This window comes from Schistocerca piceifrons, chromosome X (assembly GCF_021461385.2).
Source record: "Schistocerca piceifrons isolate TAMUIC-IGC-003096 chromosome X, iqSchPice1.1, whole genome shotgun sequence".
Classification (NCBI taxonomy): Eukaryota; Metazoa; Arthropoda; class Insecta; order Orthoptera; family Acrididae; genus Schistocerca; species Schistocerca piceifrons.
Window position 1 is genome coordinate 632,599,764 of NC_060149.1, and position 14,691 is coordinate 632,614,454.

The following is a 14,691-nucleotide window of genomic DNA, read 5'->3' on the forward strand; positions in this document are numbered from 1 at the left end:
ATCCTAAACGCGAAAAATCATGGATTTATCTGGGACAACAATCTACATCGACTGCAAAACCAGATCGATTCGGCAAGAAGACAATGCTCTGTGTTTGGTGGGATCAGATAGGTGTGGTGTATTATGAGCTTCTAAAACCGGTAAAACTGTGAATACTAATCACTACAGACAACAAATGGTCAATTTGAACTATGCATCGATCGAAAAAAGACCAGGATGGGCCAGAAGACATGGCAAAGTAATTTTTTTACACGACAATGCACCTGCACACAAAGCAAAACTGGTTCAGGATACAATCAAAACACTTGGCTGGGAGCTGCTACCCCACCCGCCGTATTCACCAGACTTGGCCCCATCCGACTACCGTTTGTTTTCATCAATGCGACACGCATTGGCTGAGGAACACTTCGATTCCTACGAAGAAGTCGAAAATTGGATGTCTGATTGGTTTGCTGCAAAAAGACGAACATTTCTATTGGCGTGGTGTCCATAATTTGCCAGAAAGGGTGGTCAAAATGCATTGAAAGCAATGGTCAGTACGTTGAATAAAATGTTTTTACTTTTCAATTCAAAAATAGTGTCTACTTTTCACAAAAAAAGCTCATTTCATTCCGGTACACCTGGTAAACTGTGTATTACTTGAAAGCATAAAGCTGAGGACGGTATCTATCATTGTTTGACATCAGAGTTCATTGCACATGCCTGCTCAAGAACCACCCTGCAGCCCAGTTAACCGAAGCCAATACACACTACCACAACTGATGGAAAAATGCATCACTGTTCTAAGTACACTTTAAAAACAAAACCAGCACTCTCAATGAATAGGTCATAATGCAACACATGTACTGGGGAAATCGGCACCGCGAAAGATGGCAGAGGGGGCGGTAGTTGATGTGCATTCTCCTGAAAAAAGGCGTCCACAAACTGCCGAAAATCTTGGCCCTCTTACTTCCCCTCATCCCTCACCTACCGACCTCCATCCATTCATCCACATACGGGGAGGACACAGGTTTTTCAAACGGCCAGCTTCTCCGCTGTGCTCTGCACACCGCAGCCCTCCCACTTTCACCGTGGCCACTAATCGTCTTGAGGTGACTCTCATTTGCTAACAAAATAGCATGTATAGTCAACTAAACAATAGGAGATAAAAGGACGGCTGCTTCAAGTGAAACTTGTTCCTCTAAAATATAGCTGTTCTGCGGCCCCCTGCCAGCCCTCTGCGGTCACTGGTCTCACCAGCCCTTCCGCCATCCTCCGTAGTCGGTCACGGTACACGGCATGCCTTGAGGCGATGGCCCTTCGCCAACGCAAAAGGGTTTAGCACACCGCCCTACCCCCTGTCAGAGCGCGGATGTCTCCGGCAACCACCCACAGTAGACTCGCCCCCGCACCTGCCGTTCTGCAAGGAGAACAAGAGAAACATTACCCCACTCTGCCATTACATTTTAATAGATCATATACATGTTAAACTGTTATATTTATAAAATAAATCCATGCAATGATACAATGAGTTATAGCTTTTAATAACATATTCAGATAAAAGTAAATCATTTATAACACTAAGCTTGCCTTCTCTGCTGAAAGTAACAAGAAAGTAGTTTGTTTTATTTGCCTCTCAGTCACGTATTCCACAGCTCAAATGACGTTTTCCTTCTTGCTTCTGCTTGTTACTTACAGGAATTATAATTGGGAAGCGTAAAGCATTATGTTTATCACATGCTTCGAATACTGTACACTCACGATTAGCTTCTGTGTATAATTACCCAGCTCTCCCTTATTATTCGACTGGAGTAAGTTATGTGCTGCCAGCGGGATTCACCTTCTCCGTACTCTCTCTGTCATAAGAAATACTAGAGCTTCGCACACAATCAAGTAACTTTAACACTCCTACGAACTCTCTGCAGAAAACTTAAGTATAGACTGTAGCGTAGTAATTTAGACGTAGATATAAAGCTCAGAAATACTTTTTCTATGATTGTTATTCGCACAGTCCATCTCTATATGTGCCTCTCTCCCGTTATTTATCACGATAAAATACTGGAACTACATGTCTTAGGAATCAAACTAGCAACCGCAGCATGGTTGTCAGTAGACAACGTGTCTTTCTTTAAGCAAGCTCCATCTGTGTGTCATAACGATACACCCTTTAAAATGTTCACTGTGTTTCTGAGGTGAGTAAAAGTAATGGACCCTGTTCGCAACTGCCGATATCAGAGTCTCTAAGCACATACGAGATCTGATAATACCGTATTGTTTCTCGCGTGTCACCTTCATTACACCGTCGGTAAGCTAGCAAGCGGTATCTCGTTCGCCAATAACTCGAACAAAAAGTCGTATCGTGGTGCATTTAAGTGCAGCCATTAATTATATCAACTTATTTCCTGGAAGGCAACACGCTCGTCGATAGAATCATGTGATTTTGTCACAGAACTTCTGTCATACGACCTGTTATGAAAGGAGAGTGTAAATCTAAAAAAGTGATCCTTCACTGCATTTTCAGTAACGTGAATGCAGTGAACAAAGACCAGTAAGTGTTTAAAGGCTTTAAATGTAAAGTTTTGGAACTATTCCTTAACTGGAACATGCCTTCTGCTTTTCTTCCACGTGATGTCTGTTCCTCAAAGGTGTCTATAATACACCGATACGTAGAGAAATCCCTAAGTTTCGTAGACCCACGTCGTCATTTTGATGGCGAAAACTTCTGAGGTAAATCTGTGATGCTTGCTTCCCAAGGACTCTTAGGTCAGATTTGTAGTATTCGACTTCTGACTTCATAATGTGTGCTCCACACATTTTCTCTTCAGTACTATTGATAATAAACACATTTTTCGGACAGACGAGTAATTCATTTATTTACAAACACCAAATAAACGTTTCCGTTAATAAATGGTAAGTACGCGTATGCTAAAGAGGATAAACGCTAAGACATTACTTTCAACTGTGTTTTCTTTGACTTCAGTGACAGGCTCATACTGATGAAATACTTTGTATGAAAATGTTAGTTCATGATCCACCTCCGTAGACGAGGTCGATAACGTAAGCCCGTGCGATGGTACACGGCTCAAACTTGGCTGTTTCTAATTAAGCTGCTGGAAGAAACTTCCACTGTTAATAATTGGTCGATGTGTGCAGGGGAGTCTGCTAAATACAGCTACGATTAATAGAATTATCCCCTATCTTCGGGATAATATTATAGCAGATCGCAGTGTGATACAGTAAGTGACTGGAAAGGAACTTTAAGTTAGGCTACCCGCTCGGTTATATTCGGCTCCGGTGGGATTCATTTTCTTCCCCCTCTCATCGTCATCAGCAATGATAGACCTCCACACACAATCATGTACACTCAGCTCATAAACCCAGTGGTGACTTCGAGGTATACACACAGGATGTTCACAAATTTTTAAATTCGGATGAAAAGACAGTACGAAATTAGTAGCATCTGCTGTATGACAGTTATGCTCATTAATATATTTATACAACTTCAGCATCTGTCAATAATAATAATAATAATAACAGCAATAAACCCCGTGGAGGCTCGGGAAAAGAATAGGCCTCCGGTATGTTCTGCCAGTCGTAAAAGGCGACGAAAAGAACAAACCACTAATAGGGCTAAACCCTCTTTTAGTGTGATTAGTTGGTTCAGGACAGAACTAATGAAGCCTCGGACAAGCGCTGTCATGGTTGGGGGCGACGCTTGAACCATATGCCCGTCCACAATGGTAACGACACTGCTAGCCACACGGAAAATGGTTGAAATCCAAATAGAGGTGTTTTGCAGGATATGCTTCCTGCAACCACTGTAGAAGGAAAACAAAGACAGAGTATGAGATGGTCAGATGAAGTTAACCGACACCGTATGTTATGTTATTACCAAGCAACAAACTTAGGAACCAACACAACTGGATACAGATCACAAGTATACACAACATTTATTACCAGATACCCAGAATTAAAATTTTTAACAGAACAACGACTAGCTGATCAGATCCGTGTAATAATCAAAAATAACAGGATACCCCAGTCAGAATTAGAAACCATCAAACAATAAGTACAACAAATACTGGAACAAGATAATGTGCAATCAGATGAAGAAGAAAATACAGTAATGGACTCAAACATCCCAGAGCAAACAAAGAAAGAACAACACACATCAATTAAACAATCAGAGGAAAAGGAAATTTTAAGACAGCCACCAGAACAAGCACAAATAGTAGAACACGAAGTGACATACATGTTAGATATAGGAGAAAGATTTCAGCTGACATGTATAGAATACAAAGACACAAATACAGACATTAGACCATTCTTGCATAGACCCCCAAATAACCCAAAAGTCGAAACAACAATAACAACTATCAACACAATCATACACAACAAAATAAATCAAAATACAACTATGGAAGAGTTACAACTACTGGTTTATATAGGAGCACTCACTACACTAAATATACACACTAGGCAGAGATCAGAACCAACCAACACACAGAAGAAACCCACAAAACCAGCATGGCGACACAGGCTTTTTTTTTTTTTTTGTCATCAGTCTACTGACTGGTTTTATGCGGCCCGCCACGAATTCTTTTCCTGTGCTAACCTCTTCATCTCAGAGTAGCACTTGCAACCTACGTCCTCAATTATTTGCTTGACGTATTCGAATCTCTGTCTTCCTCTACAGTTTTTGCCCTCTACAGCTCCCTCTAGTACCATGGAAGTCATTCCCTCATGTCTTAGCAGATGTCCTATCATCCTGTCCCTTCTCCTTATCAGTGTTTTCCACACATTCCTTTCCTCTCCGATTCTGCGTAGAACCTCCTCATTCCTTACCTTATCAGTCCACCTAATTTTCAACATTCGTCTATAGCACCACATCTCAAATGCTTCGATTCTCTTCTGTTCCGGTTTTCCCACAGTCCATGTTTCACTACCATACAATGCTGTACTCCAGACGTACATCCTCAGAAATTTCTTCCTCAAATTAAGGTCGGTATTTGATATTAGTAGACTTCTCTTGGCCAGAAATGCCTTTTTTGCCATAGCGAGTCTGCTTTTGATGTCCTCCTTGCTCCGTCCGTCATTGGTTATTTTACTGCCTAGGTAGCAGAATTCCTTAACTTCATTGACTTCGTGACCATCAATCCTGATGTTAAGTTTCTCGCTGTTCTCATTTCTACTACTTCTCATTACCTTCGTCTTTCTCCGATTTACTCTCAAACCATACTGTGTACTCATTAGACTGTTCATTCCGTTCAGCAGATCATTTAATTCTTCTTCACTTTCACTCAGAATAGCAATGTCATCAGCGAATCGTATCATTGATATCCTTTCACCTTGTATTTTAATTCCACTCCTGAACCTTTCTTTTATTTCCATCATTGCTTCCTCGATGTACAGATTGAAGAGTAGGGGCGAAAGGCTACAGCCTTGTCTTACACCCTTCTTAATACGAGCACTTCGTTCTTGATCGTCCACTCTTATTATTCCCTCTTGGTTGTTGTACATTTTGTATATGACCCGTCTCTCCCTGTAGCTTACCCCTACTTTTTCCAGAATCTCGAACAGCTTGCACCATTTTATATTGTCGAACGCTTTTTCCAGGTCGACAAATCCTATGAAAGTGTCTTGATTTTTCTTGAGCCTTGCTTCCATTATTAGCCGTAACGTCAGAATTGCCTCTCTCGTCCCTTTACTTTTCCTAAAGCCAAACTGATCGTCACCTAGCGCATTCTCAATTTTCTTTTCCATTCTTCTGTATATTTTTCTTGTAAGCAGCTTCGATGCATGAGCTGTTAAGCTGATTGTGCGATAATTCTCGCACTTGTCAGCTCTTGACGTCTTCGGAATTGTGTGGATGATGCTTTTCCGAAAGTCAGGTGGTATATCGCCAGACTCATATATTCTACACACCAACGTGAATAGTCGTTTTGTTGCCACTTCCCCCAATTATTTTAGAAATTCTGATGGAATGTTATCTATTCCTTCTGCCTCATTTGACCGTAAGTCCTCCAAAGCTCTTTTAAATTCCGATTCTAGTACTGGATCCCCTATCTCTTCTAAATCGACTCCTGTTTCTTCTTCTATCACATCAGACAAATCTTCACCCTCATAGAGGCTTTCAATGTATTCTTTCCTCCTATCTGCTCTCTCCTCTGCATTTAACAGTGGAATTCCCGTTGCACTCTTAATGTTACCACCGTTGCTTTTAATGTGACCAAAGGTTGTTTCGACTTTCCTGTATGCTGAGTCTGTCCTTTCAACGATCATATCTTTTTCGATGTCTTCACATTTTTCCTGCAGCCATTTCGTCTTAGCTTCCCTGCACTTCCTATTTATTTCATTCCTCAGCGACTTGTATTTCTGTATTCCTGATTTTCCCGGAACATGTTTGTACTTTCTCCTTTCATCAATCAACTGAAGTATTTCTTCTGTTACCCATGGTTTCTTCGCAGCTACCTTCTTTGTACCTATGTTTTCCTTCTCAACTTCTGTGATGGCCCTTTTTAGAGATGTCCATTCCTCTTCAACTGTACTGCCTACTGCGCTATTCCTTATTGCTGTATCTATAGCGTTAGAGAACTTCAAACGTGTCTCGTCATTCCTTAGTACTTCCGTATCCCACTTCTTTGCGTATTGATTCTTCCTGACTAATGTCTTGAACTTCAGCCTACTCTTCATCACTACTATATTGTGATCTGAGTCTATATCTGATCCTGGGTACGCCTTACAATCCGGTACCTGATTTCGGAATCTCTGTCTGACCATGATGTAATCTAATTGAAATCTTCCCGTATCTCCCGGCCTTTTCCAAGTATACCTCCTCCTCTTGTGATTCTTGAACAGGGAATTCGATATTACTAGCTGAAACTTGTTACAGAACTCAATTAGTCTTTCTCCTCTTTCATTCCTTGTCCCAAGCCCATATTCTCCCGTAACCTTTTCTTCTACTCCTTCCCCTACAACTGCATCCCAGTTGCCCATGACTATTAGATTTTCGTCCCCCTTTACATACTGCATTACCCTTTTAATATCCTCATACACTTTCTCTATCTGTTCATCCTCAGCTTACGACGTCGGCATGTATACCTGAACTATCGTTGTCGGTGTTGGTCTGCTGTCGATTCTGATTAGAACAACCCGGTCACTGAACTGTTCACAGTAACACACCCTCTGCCCTACCTTCCTATTCATAACGAATCCTACATCTGTTATACCATTTTCTGCTGCTGTTGATATTACCCGATACTCATCTGACCAGAAATCCTTGTCTTCCTTCCACTTCACTTCACTGACCCCTACTATATCTAGATTGAGCCTTTGCATTTCCCTTTTCAGATTTTCTAGTTTCCCTACCACGTTCAAGCTTCTGACATTCCACGCCCCTACTCGTAGAACGTTAACCTTTCGTTGATTATTCAATCTTTTTCTCATGGTAACCTCCCCTTTGGCAGTCCCCTCCCGGAGATCCGAATGGGGGGACTATTCCGGAATCTTTTGCCTATGTAGAGATCATCATGACACTTCTTCAATTACAGGCCACATGTCCTGTGGATACACGTTACGTGTCTTTAATGCAGTGGTTTCCATTGCCTTCTGCATCCTCATGTCGTTGATCATTGCTGATTCTTCCGCCTTTAGGGGCAATTTCCCACCCATAGGACAAGAGAGTGCATTGAACCTCTATCCGCTCCTCCGCCCTCTTTGACAAGGCCGTTGGCAGAATGAGGCTGACTTCTTCGGCCGCCAATGCTGATTATTTATCAAAATTTAGGCAGTGGCGGGGATCGAACCCGGGACCGAAGACGTTTTGATTATGAATCAAAGACGCTACCCCTAGACCACGGCTACAGATCAGAATAGAAAAATTGAGAAAATACATCGGACAGCTAACACAATTTATAAGAAATGAAATATCAGACAAAAAACGAAAAAGGTTCAAGATACCTAATTCATGTAATGGTTAAGGAATTAATTTCAAAGCTGGAAATGAGGCATTCTTACATTGCGCCCACATAACTAACATTTATTATGCACTTCTTTGTGAAATGTTCGCTCGTAGTCACGCTTATATGATTTCCTCACTTTCTCAGACAATGGATCTGGTCTGGGAGAATCCACTTTCTTTCCAGTTAACTTTTCCTGGTAATTTTCTTTTCTGTTAGCGCTTAATACAGGTTCAACAGAGTTCATGTTGACACTGCACAGGAAAGCCGATTCATGCGCAGTTAACAACCAACTCCAAACAATCTATTTATTTAATTCAAGTAGTACTATCTACCAACGATGTCACATGATTAGAATGCAAATGAGGCGCTGATCGCCATAAGTGGCAAAACCACGCCGTCTTCAACCACTAGTATTTAAGCGAATATCAGGGAAATCAGTGAGACAGCTTTTCGTGGATGTTCAGATACACGTACAGTGTGGGTCTACAGTAGAGGTAAACCTGACCCACCATAAGATGAATAGATGTCAAAATGACGATGATGTGCTGTATAGTTATCAGCGCCTCAAATGGATTACTATATAATAAAATTCAAAACTTAATGTACTATATCTCATTCAGAATCCCAGAAGATAGTTTATTCAGTCAGTATAACTATTACATATACTGATTGATCTCCAATCTAACTCTGATATACAGTGAGTGAATTTGCATATCTGTGGAGTGTGCTACCGCCTAGTGGGATTTATGCCAAGTGAACATGGATGAAAGTCTGCTGCAGTGTGCTACCACCTGGTGGCATTGACGTAAACTTGTAGTTGAATGGTTGAGTGGTAAGGGCTAGCTGTGCAGCCATGAACCGTGCACATTGTTTATCAGATCTGTATGTACTTGGCCCATAAGGTAATTTATCTCACGTCATTTGCACATGCGCAGAAGCTCCTTAAAACGCGCAAAAATTAAGGTGTATTCGCAACCCTGATGCCAAGTTTCACCGAGTCTGGAGGAGTAATGTAGCGCAGCGCGGTAGATTTAGTGCCGTGGATTTCAGATTACCATATCTACATTACATTTAACAGCATCCACAGAAAAATAATCAATAAATCCACAACGTGTCAAACGTTAGGATGTTCACGTGCACTTGTGCTCTTATACAACAGCCACCACTGCTTAAACCTGAGACACAACTCTCCCACATTGCGAAGATAAGGCGCATCTCTGTGTGAATGAAGGAAACTGGAACTACTTCTCGGGACCTTATTTCGCAAACACGAATGTGTTCACGGTATCTACAGTTGACTTATGTGATTATGTGAATTCATTATCGTTGGCTGAAAGATTCACAGGCAAAGTTCAGTTGCTTAATGCTTAGGTACCTTTTCCCACGGCGTATGACTGCTGCCTATTTGATATACGCAAAAAACACAGCCCGTATGAAACGAAACTCGTAGTGTGCGTATAATGGCCGTAAGCGTGAAAAAAGATTCAAAACCGTCAGCATCATAGGGCACCGTATCAGCATAAGAGACGTCTAACCGGACAGAATTATCTACCTCTGGGAAATGAATCGGACATAGCGTTGCACTGCTGCTCGTACAGCTGAGGCTGCAGCAGCAGTGACACATTTCGCCACAAGTGGGTAAATGGACTTCGTGATAGGCTTCTGTAATACTGATCTGAGCTTCAGCCGCTGAGGTGAGTGTATATGCCAGCAGTAGGAGCTTTTTTCTTTTCTACACGAATTAGTTCAGGCTTCTTCCTGCATGCCTATATGAAAAAGAGAACAGCACCTGAGTATTTATCTACGCTGAGTAACGTTTTTCAACATTTCTGTAAGTGTCTGTGTATATTTCGAGCATCAGTCCCTCGTATGCCGACTTTGTAGAGTTGTGATAACCAGAAGCAGCGCAGCAACAGTACGTAGATCACATCTAGCGGCTGCATTGGTTAGTATTATATTCCTTGTTCTGAAGACGTGCATAAATTAATTATGCTTAGGGACTGCACTTGTTGTGTATGAATGCAGGGTTAATTGCTTAAAGCCCGGAAACAGTTGGGGCAGGTCGATAGGCTCCAGGATGCTAACCAGGGCGGCTGGTGTTGAGGCACATGGGGCGAATACTGCCAGGGTTATGAATGACTGTTGGGACGGCATAAGTGGGTACGGGCCGCACTACTGTCCCCGTTCCCATTACCGTTAAAAACATGTTTGAGGTCTGCCCAGTGCTGAAAGTACACTATGTGATCAAAAGTATCCGGACACCTGGCTGAAAATGGCTTACAAGAACGTGACGCCCTCCATCGGTAATGCTGTAATTCAATATGGTGTTGGTCCATCCTTAGTCTTCATGACAGCTTCCACTCTCGCAGGCATACCTTCAATCAAGTGCTGGAAGGTTTTTTGGGGAATTGCAGCCCATTCTTCACGGAGTGCTGCACTGACGAGAGCTATCGATGTCGGTCGGTGAGGCCTGGCACGAAGTCGGCGTTCCAAAACAACCCAAAGGTTTTCTATAGGATTCGGGTCAGGACGCCGTTCAGGTCAGTCTATTACAGGGATGTTATTGCCGTGTAACCACTCCACCACAGGCCGTGCATTATGAACAGTTGCTAGATCGTGTTGAACATGCAATCGCCATCCCCGAATTGCTCTTCAACAGTGGGAAACAAGAAGGTGCTTAAAACATCAGTGTAGGCCTGTGCTGTGATAGTGGCAAGCAAAACAGCAAGGGGTGCAAGCCCTCTCCATGAAAAACACGACCACACCATAACACCACCGCCTCCCGAATTTTACTATAGGCACTACACATGCTGGCAGATGACGTTCACCGGCCATTCGCTATACCCACACCATGCTATCGGATCGCCACACTGTGTACCATGATTCGTCACTCCACACAACCTTTTTCCACTGTTCAATCGTCCAATGTATACGCCCCTTAAACTAAGCGATGGGCCGTTTGGCATCTACCGGCGTGATGTATGGCTTATGAGCAGCCGCTCAGCCATGAAATCCAAGTTTTCTCACGTCCCGCGTAACTGTCATGGTACTTGCAGTGGATCCTAATGCAGTTTGGAATTCCTTTGTGATGGTCTAGATATATGTCTGCCTATTACACATTATGAGCCTCGTCAACTGTCGGCGGTCTCTGTCAGTCAACAGACGATGTTGGCCTGTACGCTTTTGTGCTGTACGTGTCTGTTCACGTTTCCACTTCACTATCACACCGGAAACGGTGGACCTAGGGATGTTTAGGAGCGTGGAAATCTTGCGAGCAGATGTATGGCACACTCACCTGACCACGTTCGAAGTCCGTGAGTTCCGCGGAGTGCCCCATTCTGCTCTCTCAAGATGTCTAATGACTACTAAGGTCGCTGATATCGAGTACTTGGCAGTAGGTGGCAGCACAATGCACCTAATACGAAAAAATTAAGTTTCTAGGGGGTGTCCGGATACTTTTGATCACATAGTGTACATCTGAGCCACACGAAATGTGTTGCCATTTGTGGTTGGTGCAGGTTTTTCTGGAAGGTCTAGACAAACACAGAGATGACGATGATGTTGGTTTGTGAGGCGCTCAACATCGCAGTCATCAGCACCCATACAAGTTCCCCGTCTTTCCAGTTCCAATCTCCCCACTTCCCTGATGATGATGAGATGATGAGGACAAGTACCCAGTCCCGGGAGGAGCAAATCCCCGACCCGGCCGGGAATCAAACACGGGACTCCGCGATCCAGAGGTAGTAACGCTAGCCACTAGACTACGAGCTGTGGACACAAACACAGTGGCTGGATTTTTTCGTCACTGGGGGGGTAAATGTTAGGCAGGTTATGGATCAAAACGAAAAAAGCTCCACATTCTAGCCCTGAAGGGCCATTCTGGGCTGACCGACTGCTATATCATCTTCATCTGCATCTACACACATACTCCGCAAACCACCATAAGCTGCTTGCGGAGGATACCACATACCATTACTAGACATTTCCTTCCTTGTTGCATTCGTGAATAGAACGAGGGAAAAAGGACTATCTAAAAGTGTCCAAACGATCCTTAATTTCTTTCATCTTATCTTCGTGGTCCTTGCGTGAAATGTACGTTGGCGGCAGTCGAATCGTTCTGCAGTCAGAATCAAATGCCGGTTCTCTAAATTTCCGCAATATTGCCTCACGAAAAGTCAATCGTCCTTTCTTGAGGGATTTCATTTAATTTCACGAAGCATCCTCTGCCAATAGCGTAATCGAGTATAGTATGAATGGGTGTGGGGTCAGCACGACGCTCTCCTGGTGGCTGTTAGCTTTCCTGACCTTCGTCCCACTACTTCTCATTCTAGTAACTTCTGAGCTAGTCTCACGTGGCTGAGCGCAACCAGTTCCAGTCCTCTCACAAATACTTGAACCCAAGTCTCCCACATAGCAGCTAGACATGATGAGCCTGTAGCTACAGAAACGGAGCAGGAGATGGAAATTCTCCAGTTCCTTTTTTTTTACTATAAAGTACTAAAAGTACATGTCATAAAAATCAAACTTGTTACTTCAGCCTGCGTGTCTTTAGACAAGGAAGACGTAAAAATTTCACGTACACATATATCAGGGAACTGTGTGGAATCGATAAGATGGTCTCCAATATCATTGTTCATCCTAACCTAGTGATTTGACATACAAATATGTTATATACCTTAATTCTACAATTTCAGTTTATCCAGATTATTCCATATATTCCAGTTATCTTATCGTCGTTCACAATAATATTGCTGCCAATTAAAGACAGATTCACTGGCCTTGATATAGCTACATTTAAATTAGATTTGTCTTCGTAATGACAATATTTGATACATACTCTTGCACAACTGACATACTTTGTTCTTGATAATATTAGAAAGCTAGGAAAATTGTGACTGAAGTGTAGTAGGTAGTGAGTTCCTCTAGTTCATCACTGAATGAAATGTTAATTTGTCAAGGTATGGAACATAAACCACTGAACTGTATGTTAATATGGAATACAAAGTGCACGTTTTATCCATGTCCCCGCAACGTAAAGTAAACATGAATACCAAACATATTTGAACTTTGAGTTGAATTATTCCGTGAAACATAAAAAAATCTGAAAAATAAATAAACGTAGGGTAAACCAGTAAATTTTTAATTTAATTTAATATAGTGGGCACTTTAAAGATGGCTGATATTCAAAACTCTATGTAAGAGATGTTTACTGCTCGGAAATGGCAGATGTGAGATGTAATTACTCCTTCTCCTCTCTTGAATTCGTTCATTATCAGCAGGGCGACATTCCTCTTATCACGGCTTTACGCAGTCCCACCACACTGCATCTGACTGCTTTCGTCTTGGAACTTATGAAATATATTTTCTACGCAGATGCGCTCCATCCACTTTGCTGCTCTACTGTTCTTTCGTTGATCTCATAGAGAACGTAGAAGAACGAGATAAATTTGTCAGCCTTATACGTACTAACGAGAGCACACACTATCAGAATGGAAAAGTTTAGCAGGTAATCTTGAGTCATGAAGCACTACACCCAGGCGGAAGAGTGGGACCTCACGAATTGGATAAGGGAAGACCTTAGCTTTGTCGACCATACCTTGTCTTCCCATAGCATTAGATAACATAAGCGAATGGCTAAAAAAGGAAAAATGAAAATTATTGCTTAACGTCCCGTCGACGATGAGGTCATTGGACTACAAAGTAGGACTGGGGAAGGTAAGCCAAGAAAATAGGCCATATCATTTGGAAAATCCCATCCCGATATTCGCCTTAATGGGTTTAGGGAAATTCCAGTAAACTCAAATGTGACAACCAGATGGAAATCAGAACCGCCTTCTTCCCGAGTAAGAGTTCGAAGCTTTACCACTGGGCCACTTCCATTACCACTACAGGATTTGTCCCTATTTTGCGATATGCCTAAGCGGCTCTTCAACTTCTCTCTGCAGTTTCTCATCAGCACGTAACTGTGCGCGAACAGCATTTATTGTTGTCCGTATAGTACCAGTACTTGTTTTCGACGTTACGGAACGCTGCTGGTACTGTGCTTCTCGATATGAAAGCAAAATAATTGTGGTTAATCTTAACGCATTCATATTCTATTAGAATAAGATCTGGAAGCTTCTACATATTTTTCGTAATCTGTTTTTACGTCTTTGTACAGTAGGTCCCATAATTTATTGGACAACGTGATTTTTATTTTTTTCATTTGTGTTGCCCTGATACCACAGTGTATGGTTGGTTCAAGTACCAATGTGCTTGAACTAGTCTCAATTCTGCACGTTAGCACCATCTGCAGCGAGGGGATACAGAGTGAAATACATGCTGCACGTAGTTACACCACTACAGTGACCGAAACGACGTGTCGGATTGGTTCCAGACTTCAGGGAGCCGTAGCATACTGCTGTCTCTAGTCGCGCCTGCAATAACAACAGTGTTAAAAGCAAATAAATTAAACATTGAGGTCGTAGGTAGTGACGAATGCCGGTAATCGCAACGACTGCTCCTGTTTGGTGTTCAGCTTGTTGTTTTATATACGTCCCAGAGAGCTGAATTGGATTGCACGCAATCATTAGCCGGTTAAAAGGAAGAAACAGAACGCCAGCCCGCAAGTGACAGCTGTTCAATTGAGCGAGGGGCACGTTAATTGAGCTGTGTGTGCTCAGACGACAGCCGGAGATGGATCGCTGCCCTGCCGCGCGCCCACAACTGCCGAGACGCGAATTATTTATACATTATTCATTTTCCTACGTTT